Source organism: Anabrus simplex, chromosome 3, assembly GCF_040414725.1.
Source record: "Anabrus simplex isolate iqAnaSimp1 chromosome 3, ASM4041472v1, whole genome shotgun sequence".
Taxonomy (NCBI): Eukaryota; Metazoa; Arthropoda; class Insecta; order Orthoptera; family Tettigoniidae; genus Anabrus; species Anabrus simplex.
In genome coordinates this window covers 286,568,259-286,586,147 of record NC_090267.1, presented here as the reverse complement: position 1 = coordinate 286,586,147, position 17,889 = coordinate 286,568,259, and the positions used below count along the sequence as shown (strand labels likewise).

Below are 17,889 nucleotides of genomic sequence, written 5' to 3'. Positions count from 1 at the left end.
AACATGTTTTGAATGTATGCCGTGCTCCACAAAAACTATACTTCACACCCAGGTATATTACCGTTGAAGTATACAAAAGAACTTTGATGGATTCGCGTTCATTTTCAGTACACAAGCGAAAACGTCCAAATAGGGGCGTAAACAAAGTTATAACAGTCCTCCAGGGTGGATTTTTATCACAGTTGGAGAGCTTCAGTATGGTTTATATCCTCTAGGAGCATTTAGCACAGCTTGGCACCTACACGGCATGTTCCGTTTAAGTCGACGGAGGTCACGTTGCGCTATGAGGTCCCATTCTTCAATAAGAGCCTGTTTGAGGTCTTGGAGAGTCTGTGGTGGAACAGGACGCCCACGAACACTTCTGGAAGCCTATCCCACACATGCTCGATAGGATAAAGGTTGGGACTCACTGCTGATCATTTCAACTCTTGAATGTCCAGTTATCGCAAGACAGCTCTGATGATGCGTGCTACATGAGCCCTGGCATTGTTGTGCATGAGCACAAATACAGGGCCAACACCGTATGCAGCAACCAACACATGCTGGAGCAGTATCTGCTCGACGTACCCTGCAGCGGTAAGATTACCACGGACGAAGACATGATCTGTACGGCCATCAAGACCGATGCCACCCCACACCATCACAGAACCATGTCCGAATTGGTCGCCATCCTGAACAACATTTGGCATGTACTGTTCACCACGGCGTCTCCATACACTTCGACATCCATCACGCTGTGTCAGTGGAAATCTGGACTCATCTGTGAACAACACAGGTCTCCATTAGTGAAGTTGCCAGCTGACGTGGATATGGGCAAACAGAAGGCGAGCTGTGCGATGTTGCTGCGTTCAATGGGGCACTCGAACAGGACATCTGGGTTGCAGGGACACTTCTCCTGACCTGATCCTTACTGCCTGGTCAGACACCATGACTCCAGTGACCCTCCTCAGGTCTTTTTGCAGTTCTCTGGCAGTTCCTGAACGACGCCGAAATGCACAGATGGTCAGATATCGGTCATCCTGTGGGGTTGTCATGCATCCATGACCTTGTCCAACCCTCCTTATGAACTGCTCTGTCTCACTGTAGCGATCCACAAGCATTGAATAACTGACGGAGAGACACTGACATCCACAGCAACATGAAAAGTCTATCCTTCCTGGATCAAAGTGACGGCCCTTGAACCTCGTTAAGATGTCTCATGGGATGTGCAGGTTAACGTACAGCGTGCTCAAATGACCGCAGTAGTCTGAGTACCTCACAACGATACACGGACGCACCACTATTCACTTTGTTTTGAGGGGTCACCTGACAGTTTAATGCATGGCTACGCCTACAGATGGAGTGTAACTTCGATTTCACATACCCTGAGTAGCTAAGGTCTCAAGGTATGTTGTACGACCATTGGAACCCCATCTACCAAATTAACGTTCATATACCAGACTCCTAGGAAACAGATTAGTAAATGGGCATAGTTTTCGCCTTGAGACTCTCCACTATCCGCCCCGCCGAAAACGGACAAAAAGTGTTCACGGATCACGGCTGTCTCCGGATTGGCCATTCCAGCTCTAGAATTTTGGACTGTTTGATCAGCAGCGTAGTACTGTTCGTTAAAAGTGAGAAAATGTGTGGTTTTTCATTTGATCAAGTATTTCCCATGGAAGCATTGCTTTTAATCGCGCCATTCCTACTGACGTCATCGTAATGACCTATGTTCATTTCAGTTGGGAGAACCAGTAAGACAGTCTTTCTGAGGATGTAAAAAGGCAAGTGGAGAGTGATTGTCTGCCATTATAATGAAAATTCCCCAACCTGATTGCGACTGATGGTAGACAATGGGGCCTAACATTACAATGAAAATTTCCTAACCCAGACTTCGCATGAGAAAAAAAGAGCTCGATAGCTGCAGTCGCCTAAGTGCGGCCAGTATCCAGTATTCGGGAGATAGTGGGTTCGAACCCCACTGTCGGCAGTCCTGAAGATGGTTTTCCGTGGTTTCCCATTTTCACACCAGGCAAATGCTGGGGATGTACCTTAATTAAGGCCATAGCCGTTTCCTTCTCCGTCCTACCCCTTTCCTTTCGCATCGTTGCCATACGACGTATCTGTATCGGTACGACGTAAAGTCAATAAAAATAAAAAAGAATACGAGAAAAGACATTTGGTGACTTCCCCGTCGAGATTCTAGAGTAACAATAACGGCTACGCAATTTAATACAATCTTGTTCACAATGTGTACACTACCTAACCTAGAATTCTGTATAAAATGTGGAATTCCATAGCAAAGCACGGGTACATCAGCTAGTATTATATATATATATATATATATATATATATATATATTCATCTTCAAACACACACTCATCTTCATTGTATTAACTGGTTATAATGTTGACTTGCAAATTTATTTTGATTTATTGCTGAAACTTCTGGGAAAGTTCGTAAACAGATAAAATGATCACAGCTCACCACAGTTTAACATTAATGGGACGTAGAACCTTAAAAAGAAATAGCAACTGGTTATCAAAGACGCTAACTACGTTCTCCTTGGAAGAGTTACAGCACCGGTACACTAAAAAGTAAGATAACTTTTAAATTCAGGACATGTTACACCCATTCTACAATCACACAATAAGAACCTCACTTCAACAAAGTTGTTAATTTATACAATTTAACATCATGGCTCACTTAATATCCGGCAAAGTAAATTTACATCTACTATGTGAATATAGGCAGCAATCATTATCAATTCCTTTTTTGGCTAGTTGCTTTACATCGCACCGACACAGATAAGTCTTATGGCGATGATGGGACAGGAAAGGTCTAGGAATGGGAAGGAAGCGGCCGTAGCCTTAATTAAGGTACAGCTTCAGCATTTGCCTGATGTGAAAATGGGAAACCACGGAAAACCATCTTCAGGGCTGCCGACAGTGGTGTTCGAACCCACTATCTCCCGAATGCGATTATTAATTCTTGAAAAGGGGGGGGAACCTCATGCAGAGTAGAAATATACTGCTACTATATTTTAATTGATAGGCTATTACTGAAGAAATTGGAAACAACATGGATCACCAGAAGAAAATACTGCTTTAAAATTAAGCCATTTTTAAGGATGAGTAAGTGCAAAACATGCTGTTCTAAATCAACAAGATACATGCATCTTAGCAATTCTCTGAATTAAAGAAAAATTAATTTTTTTGTGTGCATTTTTGTACCCAACTCATACTCGTATTTTCTACAACCTTCATCGTAGTTTCCTGTTCCTTTATTTTATGAACTACTTAATAGCATTTGTCAGTTCTGATATACAAGTACACTGTTCTGGTTATTCTAGTATTTCACACTCATTATCTAGGAACAGGGGGCAAAACAAGTTTGGTACATGCCAAACTCAGGCTGGTGAATAGAGATGCCAACTATCATGGATTTCCCCTTATTATTCTGGAAAAACAATAGTCTCACAGAACAAGAGAAAGAACGAGAAAGTGCATGTTAATATTGCTTAGTTTTACTTCTATTCACGATTTCTGTGAACTATATGGCTAAAATAGTCAGCAATGAATGCTTAGTGTTAAGCTACAGTGACTCTATATGAACAGTGTGGTCAACTAGTGCTACATTCTGATTGCTTCTGCCATCTTTAAGCCAAAGGTTCTGTCAGCTAATTTAAACACATGTTAGGTTACTTATTTTAAATTTAATAGTACAAGAAATATACTTTAACTAAGCACAAGAGGTTATTAGCTACTATTAGTTTTGAAATGCATGTGGATTTATGTATTTAGAATTTTCAAGAAAAAGTATGCCAGGCTGTTTTGCTAATACATGCAGAAGCAGGTTTCTGTAATGAAATTGGACAATTCCTTGTTTCAGCTCTCAAAGTAGCGTCTTAAGTGGCGAAATAATTTTAAGGAGCCAAAGCAGCAAATATAAAATGCTTCTGTTAATATTAACCGTATTGAAAACCCGTAGCCTTCATAACAAAAGTGGTTTAGAATATAATTTCCGATCTTTTAAGTTTTTATACAATTTTTTCGTGCGAGGAAACATAAGAGATACTCGCAATCGTATTTTTTTCAGAAATTTTAATATCTGTTTTATCTAAAACCTCTACATAACAAAAGTTGCAGGAGTGGCCACTTCTGATCCTTTATGTTACATTCATTTTCACTGTTATGAGTTATCTCAATGGATATATCTCTACATAAAAATTTGTAATGATATTCAACTTTTAAAGGACCATGTTATACGTGATGCCTAGCATCATGTAGGGTTATTTATTTATTTATTTATTTATTTATTTATTCATTTATTTATTGCACACTACACGACTTAGTGTCCCAATTACAGTGGCAACTACAACAGATAAGTTATAATTAACATGGTGAAACTTATATCTAAACTATATTCTACAATTTTATCTAATCTTATAATATTGATATAAAATATGAAAGTATTTTTCTAAAGACTAAAGAACCTTATGTTGATGTGGTGGAACAACACACGACAAAGAAAAATGATAAAATAAATAAAGCAATACATTATATTACATAATATTATAGAACTTTGCCTTACAATTTTCCCTATTTTTAGGACTTCATACAATTGCGCAATGAAGTTCAGTTACAAACTCACGCAATGGCAAACTGAAATCAAGGCCATTATTTTTCTGAATGGCACTGCAGAAGATACTGCAGAGTCTGTTTACTGGCGAGTTATCATGTGCACAGGTCCTGGTTTTTTCATTTAACAATGTTATGTTATTTCTGGAATTGAAGTGAGGTACATGGAAATTTAGGAGTGTGTGCCACCAGTGGTACACGATTAAAATTTTGCATTGTATTTAACATTCCATTCCCTAAAGAACAACATTGAGATTTTATACAAACAACATTGTATTTCACATGAAACACCTTAATCAATAGTCAGTTTGTGTATTACAACAGTTTTAAGACATTTTACACGCTTTATTTTGTATGCCACCGGTGGCACACAACGGCATTTGGTAATCACGTTGCAATCTCATGCCGCCGTGCACCCCCGGGTGTACATGCAATTTTATGGACGCTGAAGTAGATTTTGAAGCTTTGTAATTTCCAAAACTGCTTGTATGAGTGCAACACCTTCCATAAGGAATCAGGAGAGCTCTCTTTCAGTGAATCTGTGAACCTCTCACGTTCAAAAAATATTGAAACAATTTACAGTTCATTGTTTGCAGTTTGCATAGTTTCCGTAGACCTGTAGCATAAAATGTGGAGCATCGTTTCAATTCTTATTAAGTGCACAGATTATAATTTTACAGGAAGTTAAAAAAATTCTAAACGGCAAAATCTAGGTATTGAGGTTATGTTCCCGAATCAGTCATGATTCAAATCATTTCCCAATACATGAAGGTGTCATTCTAATTATAAAATTTCATTTAATACATTTTGAACCAATTCGCTGAACAAAATACGTTTTGTACGAACTTTTATTCACATAATACGATTTGAAACGTTCATTTGATTGCAAAGATTGTTATTGACTTTATTGTTAGCTACAGCGCATCATGTACAGTAAATTAAGTTATTAACACATTGTTAATGTTATGGATGTTTACAGTCTTGAAAGTAACCGTTCTTCCTCATGCAAACAGACACAGTCATCATGAATCAGCCTACCAGTATCTGACGTTGAACCGATGTTTAGTGCTGAAACATAAAATTGTAAACTGTCGAACTCCATTCAGTTGTCTCCAAATCTGGTTTTCACCAGGTTCTCGATGTCCAGTTTCTAGCGTCAGTTAATGCTCTCGGTTTATGGATTACGGTTCATATACCTGGCCCAGCCTTATGCTTAGTTTCAGAAGGGTTACGAATTGCTTTGAGGTGTCATCAAACCTGTACGTCGGTTCCATCTTTACGTAACGTGGTACTGACCCCATTTCTCGCTTTTCTTCAGAATCACCGTCTTCGTTTCTTTAATCCCGTCCAATTTGTTAAAATGTTTGGCGAGGATCTTGTAGTCCCTTATAACCCATTCTTTTCCTAGATGTTTTACAGTCCCCACAGACTGATAGATCTTTGGGTATTCCTGTTCGCCAGTACCCCTATGTAAACCTTACTCAGCGAGTCTAGCAGTGTTATTCCTCTATAATTCTTTGGTAGATTTCTGTGGCCTTTCTTTTTGTAAATAGGACATATCACACCAACTTCCAATTCTTTTGGGTAGTTGCCTTCTTCGAAAATCCTGTTGAATATTTTAACTATACCTTCTACTATCTGATCGTGTTTACCTATTTCCTTCCAAAAAACGTTACTTATACCATTACATCCTCCTGCCGATTTTCTCTTAAAATTGTTCAGCACCCTCATCACTTCATCCCTCGAGATCTCTATCCAGATTCTGAATGTGAACCTCTAGATTTTTCGCTCCTGTCATTTCCATTTCTACCTTTTTCCATTTGTCTTCACCTCCTAACAGCTCCCGAAAATAATCAAACCATTGATCGTCCGCTATATTCGGTTTGCCAACCCTTTTCCCTCCCTTGTTAATTTTATTAATTCTGTCCCATACTCTAACCACTTGTTTCATTTTGCACTCCTTATTTATTAAGCTCTGTTTGCTTTTTCATCCATATTCTCTTTCTCTCTGCGATTTTTAGTTTGTGTTCTTAGGTTACAGAATGCTATTCTTTCTTGACACCCTGCCTTCTTCCTAAACTCTTTTAGCGCCACCATCTCTAATTTTCTTTTTTTCTTAATATTCACTGTTGTACAAGCCCTCTTCATTCTTCTTCGACCTGTTAGGGACTCTAGCCTTTGCCACCCTTTTAATTGGGTATTCGATTAACTCTAGTGCTTTATCAGTCTTAGCTTCTCTCAAGGCCTCTTTCCATCCACACCTAATTACATCCAGCTCCTTCTCTAAAAGGCCATTTAGCTCCTGTGTTGTCTTTCCCGCCCACCTGTAATTAGTGTAACTAGTGCCCTTTCCCAAACATCCCTTTACCTCCTCCCCCTCTATTTTCCCCTCGCTTCTTTCTAACATTACCCATACTGGTGCATGATGGGACTGAGCCCAGTCTCCAACCTGCATCTTTTTGATATGCTCTAGCACATCCTCTGTACACAATATTAAATCAATTACACTCCCCCCTGTTCCGTAATGAAAGTTAGCTTACCCCCCCCCACCACCACCACCATCTCCTTCCCTCCATCCATTCAAAATACAAAGTTGGCCTATAGCACATAGCTCCAACAGTTTTGATCCATACCCATTCCTTTCTTTATCTGCACTTCGCCTTCTTACCCTCATCGTCATCACGTCTTCTTTACTGTAAACAGGGCACAATTCTCCTATTCTGGCATTCCAATCCCCGAACGATAACAATCCATCTTCATCAAATTTCCCTCTTATGGCACTCGCTTCTATAACTAATTCCTCATAGAAATTTTCGTTCACGTAAGCAGAGTTCTGTGGGTGGCAATAAACAAAGGCCAAACATATCTTCCTTTCCTTCCCTTTTTCCCTCCCCCAGCTAAACCTGGCCCAAATTACTTCCTCCATCCAGTTGTCAATCTCTTCTTTTATCAATTGCGCTATTCCTCCCGGAACTCTCCCTTTTCCACTCTTTTTTTCACCTAGATTTATACTTTACCTCATACCCTTTCCATTTTATCTCTTTCCCAAATTCAAGCCAGGTCTCTAGTAGCGCTACAATGTCAAAGCCTTCTATTGTTTTATTAACACGTTCGCGGCCGCTCGAATATCGGCAACCATTACCGTGGTACCGGTACCAAATATTATTTTTGCTTGAAGGAGTTCATTTCTGTGTCCTTATGCAATTTAGATCATTATTTTCATTATTTCAATATTATTTACGTGCATACGAGCCATGATGCACACGCTGCATCAGCGACACTATCAATGAGCTTTTCGCCTTTAGTGCCGTTTGACGCAGCATGTGCATCATAACTCTTAATGAAGTGGAACGAGGAAAATGTTTTGTTCGATTGTAGAACTTCTTTACAACAGAAAAATAAGTTTTTGAACATTTCACACAAAACTACTGCGCAGTACAATCTTATTATTGCTGTGTGAACAATGTATACCTACATTACTCCATAAGCTGTACAATGTAACTAGTCAATGCAGTGTGCTAGTTTTCAGTGACATTTCCTCGCAAAAACAACTCTTCTGAAAATGCGTTACATTCACTGACAATTTTATTCAGCAAGTTGTCATCTACAAGCAAGCGAAAATAATCAACAGGTTTCGCGTCACTTGGCAGTGGAACCTTCATTCCCGGCCGACCAATAAACTTTATTTGTTTCATTGAGGACGAGTCTAACTGCAAGAAATGGCCCCTAAAATACTGCCCATGTTATTTGGTGGGATATTTGGAGATGAGATATTACTTACGTCTTCCTTCTGTAATGTGAGAATTGGGAGTCGACGTTCGACACACACATCCGTGATTAAAATTATCACTCAGGTGTCCACAGTCACTTTTCACACTGTCATCACTGTTGTCACTATCAATGCTGTCACTGTCACTAGCATTCAGGAGAGCTTCCAGACTATCATAATTAATTGCAAATCGCCTGTTTATCCCGCTAAGACGGGGTTTCTTCCCGTGAGAAGGTTCTGAAACTTCACAGTTCTCTCTTGACATCACAGAAATGTATGCCGACTTGCAATGGCTACCAAGATTGTAACTAACATTTGATCTGATGCCCGGATGGCTCATACGTTTAATAACACCTTAACAATGCACAGATAAGAGGTCTGTTTGTTTACATACACATTGGCGGAAATACGAGCTTTAATATTTGGCGCGGAGTGTGACGCACGTGTCGTTCGGCACTGAGTGAAAGTGAAGTCATGACGCATGTGTCGTTATCGGCCGCAAACGTGTTAACTGCCTTGTTACCTAATTTATTTAGTAGTCCTTCAATATTTATAAACCCTATTTTCCAGTCTACCTATGACTTCCCCTCCCGACCCTCCCGGTTATCTCCCTTATTTTTGCTTCTTGTTGTTATGGCCCTTTCCTCTTCTATTTCCATTCCATATTTCTTTTGCCCTTTGGAGCGTAGCCTGTCATCCTTTTCTTCCGCAAGTCTATTTTTCTTACCCCATAAGTCTTTTAGGCTTAAACTTCTTCCTCTATTCAGGGCATCTCGACCTTTTGATTCCTCGCATGCTCCTTGTTCTTCATTGAACACTTGCCTACCTTGCCTACTTACATTTAAACTGCCTGGACCTCATGAGTCAACTTCTGCCAGCACTTGTTGACTCCCGTTTCGGCTTCGCACTGCTTACTGGACTGCTCGGTACACTGACCCCTGACATGCGTTCCTTACTTGCTTCGCTGCCCCGCGCTGTTTCCACTTCTGTCTTCCTGCCTGCTAGCCTGTTTTCTTCTCGTTTTAGGTTTTCGTCAATCATCTGCAACTTCTCCACCGTCCATCACCTTACCCACTTTCCGTTTGAAACTATCAACTGCTGTCCCATGATATGTGCTCTGAGCCCTTGACTTCTTGCTCTAAATAGATGTATTTAAGCACTTACTGCCTTCACTTTCCATGTCTCTTCTCACCCATAATAGTTTCTCGCCCTGAAGATTGTTCGCATTTCTTACGACAATTTCCGCCGTGATAGTCGATATGAATTTCACTCTGACAGGCCTGCTCCCCCTCACTTTTCTAACCCTTTCCACATCGTCGATATCCACTTGGCTGAAGTTGATCATCTTAGTCTGGATTACATCGACCCGGTTGTATATGAATTCAACTTTAGCTTCTTTTACCTCTCCCTTCACTCCGTATATAAAAATACATTTCTTTACGCGTTCCTGTCCACTATTCGCCTTTACTTCCTTCAATTTCGTTACTTCTTCTTCCAGGTTTTTGACTTTTTCCTTCAGTTTCCCCGATTTCTTCTTCATTATTTCCCGTCTTTACAGCTGCCTCTTCAGTTTTGTCCTTTATCCATCTCTCCAGTTCTTTGAATTTACTTGAATGGTTCTGGAACATATGCTTTAGTTGTTCTGTTGAACAGATATCCTTCACATCTTATCTGACTATTCCTTTGATATCTCCATGTCGCCCCAACTCGTACTGCCGTTAGCATTCGGGCCGGGATTAAGTTCCACGCCCCCAATAACTAAAAGCATCGTAACCAGCACAGCCACCAGACTCCATCTGTCCTATCTTCCATAAGTCACTCTTATCAGTTTTTTTTTCATTCTCCGTAACCACCTTCCTATCGCTGCTCGGTACTGCTCCACACCAACCATTGTTCTGCACACTCCACTCAGTACAACCGCTTCCTTCGGTAGTTTGAGTTAGACTGGAAAATATACATTAGCTGCAGAATACAGTAAACAATTATTCAAATACTCTGCAGTTGTTCATTTATTTCTGTCATTGCTGCATCTTGTTCTTAACACTCCCCTTTCTGCTTTCATAGAGGACACTTTCCTCCACACCCTCCAAACCTATAATTACTACACTTTCAACACTATGCCCGTACGGGATACGGGCGCGCTTTCCTGCTTCTGGACAGCGCCCGTATGTGATACGGGCATGATTTTCTCGTGTGTTTATATCCAGCTGCACGTCCTTTGGTTGGAGGTAATAGTCCATCTAGTGACCAGTAGAATGCAGCAGTTATCGGGAATTTCAAATTGAAACAATAAACAGGGTATTTTCTCCTTGCTGTGGCCTCTACCGAAGCACTCGGTGTGCCGTGTGCTGCGCGGCCAAATCCGTCACGCTGTTAGCTGTGTTACTGTCTAAACATGTCTTCACGCTGGCTCAATGATAGTGATATTTTGGGTAAATATATATATTTTTTATAAAAACAAAGAAAAGATATTTTGGATGTTTTATCGGGAGAAGCGGGTCCAGAGATGGATGAAAGTGATGACCTTCCTTACGAACCGCATAACGTATCGAGCGACAGTTCAGGTAAGATTTTTATTTATTACGTCACTTTGGAACGTAAGTGTTTAGCTGTATTATTTTACTCCGAATACACACGATAGAAATATTCGCCTACAGAAATTTGGGTTTATTTTTTTTCGCTTAGACGAAGAGACGCTGGCTGATGATTCACCTGTCCCGGAACATCTGCTAGTTCATCTGAACCTGATGGTGAATGGTCAGAAACAGATGACCAACCACAGCTATCTGGTTCTACTCAGTTTTGCACGGGGAGTGACGAAATGGATTGTTTCAGTAATTTTTTTAGTGACGATGTGATCAGAAATATAAATTAGTCGCATTAAATGATTATTTTTTATTGTTCGAGCAAGCTTATTGGTATAACCTCAATATAAAAAATTTTTCCATACTATTTTACTCAAGTTCTTCATAAGACTAGTATAATTAAGTTACTTCAGATATTCACTTGTTGATTAACATTTTCATTTTGGATGGTTGATAGCTTCATACGGTACAAAAATTAGGCATGTCATATGTTTTGCTGTTCCATAATAACGTGTTAAAAATGAGCAAAAAGACCCAGTTCACAGCCAGGATCCATGTTAAAATATGGTAGTGTTGAAAGTGTTCACACTCCCCTTTCTGCTTTCATAGAGGACACTTTCCTCCACACCCTCCAAATCTATAATTACTACAGTCGGCGCGCATCACTCAAGTTCTCTGTCATTTCTTGACCTTTATAACAATGCAGTATGCAAGGAAATTAATATCTGTTTAGTGCAGTTTTTTTTGTTTTGTTTTTAATGAGACTGAATTCAAATTCCTAAATTGCATCCATATTTTGCCCAAAACTGATTTATACAAAAATAAACTTTACCTTAAAATAACATATGTAATATTGAATTTTAACACACCTTGAACTACACCCCAAATTAATAAACATGATAAAATTGACTCTCACTAACACCAAATCAAAAGTGAAGTTTAGGGGTGAAACATCAGAGACATTTGAAATTAAAACTGGACTATGGCAGGGAGATGGGCTCTCACCACTCCTATTAAAATATGCTCTAGAAATGGTAATGAGGGATTGGTTTAGAAAATTTTCCCCCAAAATAAAGATTGGCCAAAAAATCGAAACAAATTCCCTGGGGTTCGCTAAAGATTTAGCATTACTAGGAGTGGACATAAAAGAAACAAAAACCCAGATATCAGAACTTCAAAACACTGCAAATAAAACTGGCCTCAAAAACCAACACAACTAAAAGAAGTTACCATAAACGGTGTACCGTTTTCATCGTCCCGATAACGGAATAAAGGTTGTCATACGACATTAAAAGTTTGCCATGCACGGTAATGAGATCGCGAAGATTACATAATTGGGCCATACATCTAAAAAGAACGCATATATTAAGTGAAATAGGCCGTGATTTCAGAATATATATATAATACGAACGTATAAAATCAAGGAGGCCATGCACGTGACGGCAAAGATTTTCATTTGGCGAATTAAGTATGCCTAGGTCACGGAGTGAGACGGAAAGTTATAAAGGATCCATGCGGCCGTGAAAAAAAAAAAAATAACAGAAGGTTTTTAAAATTGTTAAAAAAGAAGAAGTAGGTGAACAATAAAAAAAAAATCTTGTACACAAAACTACTACGTAAATTTATCCACGAGAAAAAAATAATCCTCGCAGAAAGAAGAAGGAAGATATTTCAGTTATTAAGAGCTGAAGAACCTGCATAGTGAAGAAATATTTGAATTACACCTATATCTGAACAAATATCATGACGGAAAATCAGAGCAAGTTGAATAATATCCGGACAGTAGTCGGAGTATAGACCGAAGGCCGTTACAAGATATCAAGTCAAATTTAACGCATTATAGGTTGATTAGCTGGATAAAAAAAAATTTTTAAAGCTAATTTGATGATTTTTACCTGTTAAAATCTATCACAAGGAATTAACATTGAATTACTGATTTAATAACTTGAGACAAAGATATAATCTAGATTCTCATTCTCAAGAGTATGGACGTGATATTAATTGCCATTTTGGAAATGTTTCTTTCACATATGACTAACGGCTACAACATGAGAGGCTAAATCGGAGATGGAGCCGACTTTCCGACGTAGAGCGCCCAGCTGTTTCTACTATCCCGGGTCCCAAAACTACAACCTGATGGTGACGTAATGGATGTTGGAGACGATCTACGCAGTCCTAAGATGACAACATCGAAGCCTAACCCAGTCATCTAACGTCAGCAGCCGCAAGCTAAGTTCCAAAGAATTACTTTATTATCTTGAAATTAATGTGTCGTAGATATAGTATTCATATATTTGTAGTGAACATTGATATGTTGTTTCTTACGTAGTTCTTCGTGATGAAATCTCAGTCGATGTTATCTTTGCAATGAGATTATCCTAGTTGATTTATCATTATGGGAGTAGGTATTTCTTCCAGAGTTTACAATCAATGTCATAATATAGGAATGTTTATAATTGAACAAGGAGAGATTTAGAGTGTGATTTTCAACCATTATGGAATTGAAACAACGTATACAAAGAGACGTATCCCAGATTTAATATTTTTAAAGAAGATAGTTACTCAGAAATAAACTAATATCTGGTTGATGTTACGACGCGATGACATGTGAGTAAGTATTAACTTGTTTAGTTTATATATGTGTTTCATTTTCAGGATAACGTGTTTATGTGTATTACATATGAAATCTAACCCAAAAGTGTACCGTTGCAGTACATTAATGATATGTTAAGATGATTTGCCGCCGTGTAGGAAATGATAAATGTTTACGTAGGGAAGTTATGATTTGAGTGGCATGTTGATGTGGATTTACGAATAATTATTCGCTGAGATATATTTGTGGGAATGAATAATGATATATTATGGGTAATTAATATTGGTAAATGGAGAGATAGATATGCTTATGGATAATTTTGGCGGTAAATACGGCGTATTACTGACCAATGGCGATGTTTGACATATGCGGCAAGATATTAATATGGTAATGCAAGATATATTGGGTTAATGGTACACGAATACAATGAAATACATTGTAGATTTTGTATGTGGGTTACCGTAAACTGTCTTCAGATTAAATATCCAAATAAGAAATAAAGGAAGGGAAACTTGTTGTCTTCATAGAGAATATGTCAACGTTGTACTGAATATTATTTGAAGTTTGGTGTCGAGAATGTAATTAATTCATAGAACAATTTCATAATTTAAATCTCTACCACAATTAAATGAAATAGGCTACCAAATGCATTCCTACGGAATTTTTGATATCTGATTGGATATTGGTGAAACCATAAATCATGTTAGGTATAATTTTTATTTGAACTACGATAATAATTGATCTTTACACGATACCTACATTTAATTTTAAGATGTTATTTGAATATTTTAACCAAATGATATGGTCAAGGTGACCAATATTTCTCATTTAATGAACGATATATATTTGAAATAGCCATTTTGAGTTGATATATATTTGGAACTTACTTGCGATTGCTAACGTTGTAACATCGGAAGATACGCGTGTTAATGACTGAATATCAATTTGGTAATGATGAAAATAAGCATTTTTTTTTAAAGAAAGAAACAATAACTGATGGATTCAGATTAAGCATATTTAGTATGAAATTTACTAAGGCTTAGGGACTTAGATTTATTTTTTTAACCCAAAAATGTTATACTACGTTTTCAACAGATAGAATATGTACTTTCGATTTATGTAATTAAGAGAATTTATCCTTTATTTTTGTGATGCGCATAATTAATGCAAGAGGAATAGTTGAATCAGATCGAAGATAGATTAAAATTTAAATTTTTTTTATATAGAGAGGAGGAAGATAATTGATGTCAATAAATATTATCAGATTTTCTTTTATGATTCTAGAATCATGAAATAAATTATAGATTATCCAATTGAGATGTTATTATTTTAGGAGATAGGCTAATATCATTATGATATAAATGATTTTGAATCAATTCATTTAAAAAAAATATTTTTATTTTATTTTCTTCAAATGATTGGATTTGGAAAACTTGATATTGATTCTGGAGGACGAATGGTATCGATGGTAATTTATAAAATAAAAAAAAGTGGTGTCCCAGTTGACCTCACGTAAAAATTATACGGTTCACAGATGCAATTTAATTATCCCTGAGAGGTGTCGCGTGGCAATTTAAGGATTATCATATCAATAAATGTGATAAGAAAAAGAAGATTACGATATCGCTTAAATTTTATGATGCGGTAACTGTTTATTCAACGAATATTAGAAGCGAGCATAGCTACCGACACTCAGCATCATTTTTATTAAATGCATTGGTCCATTTAATGATCTGTAGAAGTGATGGATGGTTTTGGGGAAAATAGCCGGAGCAATTGATAGGTCGCCCAATATGGTGCAAGAAAGAAACCCCCTCAGGATGGTGCAACGGTAATAAAATCAAAACAGTAACTCAATTATCTTGGAGAAGTAATAACACATAACCTAAATGAAAAGATCTCAATCCAAACAAGAACAAATAAATTAGCTAGTCTATCAATAAATGCCAAAATAAAACACTACAACACAGTTATAAAACCAGAAGCTACATATGCAGCAGAAACACTTTTTCACCTGAATAAACAATCAAAGACTGACAGACTGCAGAAAATTGAAAGGAGGATTGGAGGAACCTGCATCAACAAAAAATACCAGAAAGATGGACAGTGGTGGTTAATACCTAACAAAGTCGTGTATAAAGAGCTAGAACCCATTACAGATACTATGCATAAAAGGAGACTGGGATTCATTGGACATATCATGAGGATGCGGGATCGGAGACTTCTGAAACACCTAGTACAACACAATCTCGTCTCAAAAAATACCACAACATGATGTAAATGGATCAGAGAAGTAAGAGAGGATCTGAAGGAAATACACCTTACAACAGAAGACACCACAAATAAGATAAAAATTGAATACAAAACTCAAGAATACAAACCTAAGCTCTACCCTTACACAAAACAAACCAACAACACGCATATTTTCAACTGAGGAAAGGGCACGAGGATTGGGGCGTCTGAAGAAGTACTGGGAGGACCGCAAAGCCCGAACAATCCCTTCAAAGAGACCTGAACGACAGACTGACTAAAGTGATCTAATGTGATCATAAAAGAAGAACGAATATTCGACGATTTAATGAACAATATCCGAGATACAAAATTTGTAACAGCTGTCGACTTGGTTCATTTTTGCTTCACACTTGGAGAACCAGTTCTCAACTGATTGTTTTCCGTGCTAAGTGACCAAACCTTTCTAATTCACTTTTCACTTTTAGTTATTAATTCTTCTCTGAGAGCACAAGACAGACGGCAGAACTTGTAACATCATGGATCAGCACCTATCCCTCCCTCCATAACCAAAATAAATGACTTCCGGAAGGCATGATCAAATTCATCTGGGGAGTTCAAGAATACTTACAGAATAATCAAACAATAGTAATAACTATAATAATAGTTAATAACTATAATAGAATTTTGATGAAAGAAAATACATTCGGTTTGTAGGGATTTTTTTAAACTTAACTTTATGACTAACTTTTGGGTGATATTTCCTGAAATAGTGAAAGCTCCTGTAAGCCTCCATAATGTGTTCTTCATAATAAATTATACAACATTTTATAATTACAGTTGGGAAATAACTGAGTAAAATCTTCATGGCCACTTCAAGGAAGCTGGTGTTGCTAGTGAACCACGACCTATCCACTGTCCTAGGAAATGTTTGTTTAGGAAGTCGCACACTGCAAGAGCATAGTAAGCAACCGTATGCATTCTGTTAGGCCCCTTTACTCAAGCTGGGGTATTAATCACGTCTGTAACATGAGTAAATAATTTGCGCCATTCACAGTCCTTTCAAACAAGTACGATCCAAGCAGATGTTGCAATGTCATCGCTGCCCATATCATTACGCGAGAGAGGGGGGGGGGGGGGCGTTCCTTTTTCAACTCAAGTCTGTAATGAGGATTCTCTTTGACCCACAAGACAAGATTTGTAGCACGTGAGCTGCGACAAATAGCACATTCATCTGAATAAAATAACCTTGGCACGCCTCACTGCATTTGGGAATTTAGTTAAAGCACGACATGTTAAAACATGCTCATTCCGGTCTCTATCCAATAACTCGTTTGCATGCCATACACAAGTACACACAGTAAGTAAATTAACCACTCAGGCCGGTTCGACGTACGTATCACGCCCGCAGGACTCTACTCGTTTAGCCAGTTCAACTAAATACAAACGGCTGGTGCAGGCAGAAGTTGGAATGCCTGTTACTAATGTAACACAGATGCTTCGCGGGATTTGTTTTCACCTTATGAATCGATAAGTTACATACTTTGTTTCATAATTAGAAATAATACAAAATTAATCGATATCTGTTGCTTTTGAATCATTTCGATAAGGGATAGAACATGAGACACGCTCTATTTAGTTTCAAGGTATTTGCTTTAAAAGGTATTGTGTCCTTTCCTGCCATTTCGAGAATATTTTGTGAATTATATCTAACTTGAAAATTCTTGCCACTTATGAAGCACCAAAAGCAAATCCTGCGCAAATATATTTCTTCGCAGGCTAGGGGCTACTCAGTCGCAGAGGAATGGCTGGGTCATCTCATTCTCTTACAGCGTGGAGATTATTGGTTTGATAGATGACAGTAGTGGAAGCGATTCGGGAAGCAATATTTTCGGTAGTGGAACGGACAGTGACTATGCATGGCAAGAGGTTGCTGGAGAAGTGGCAGACAGCGCAGATGAAGAAGAAATAGCTTCAGCCATAATAACTTCGTCCGCTGTTCAGAGGTTGTGGCGAGAGGTAGATGTCACGAGCACACAAAAGATCACCCTTCACGGGCGTACCAGGTACAAGAAAACATTTCGCGTCCAGTTT

General features: G+C 38.2%; 1 protein-coding gene across 10 annotated transcripts in view; it reads right to left on the bottom strand.

Annotated features, from left to right (window-relative positions):
* The window catches only part of Pcl (polycomb protein Pcl), a 374,533-nt gene that overhangs the window by 237,291 nt on the left and 119,353 nt on the right, over nucleotides 1-17,889 (bottom strand). The gene's annotated exons all lie outside the window — the stretch shown is intronic.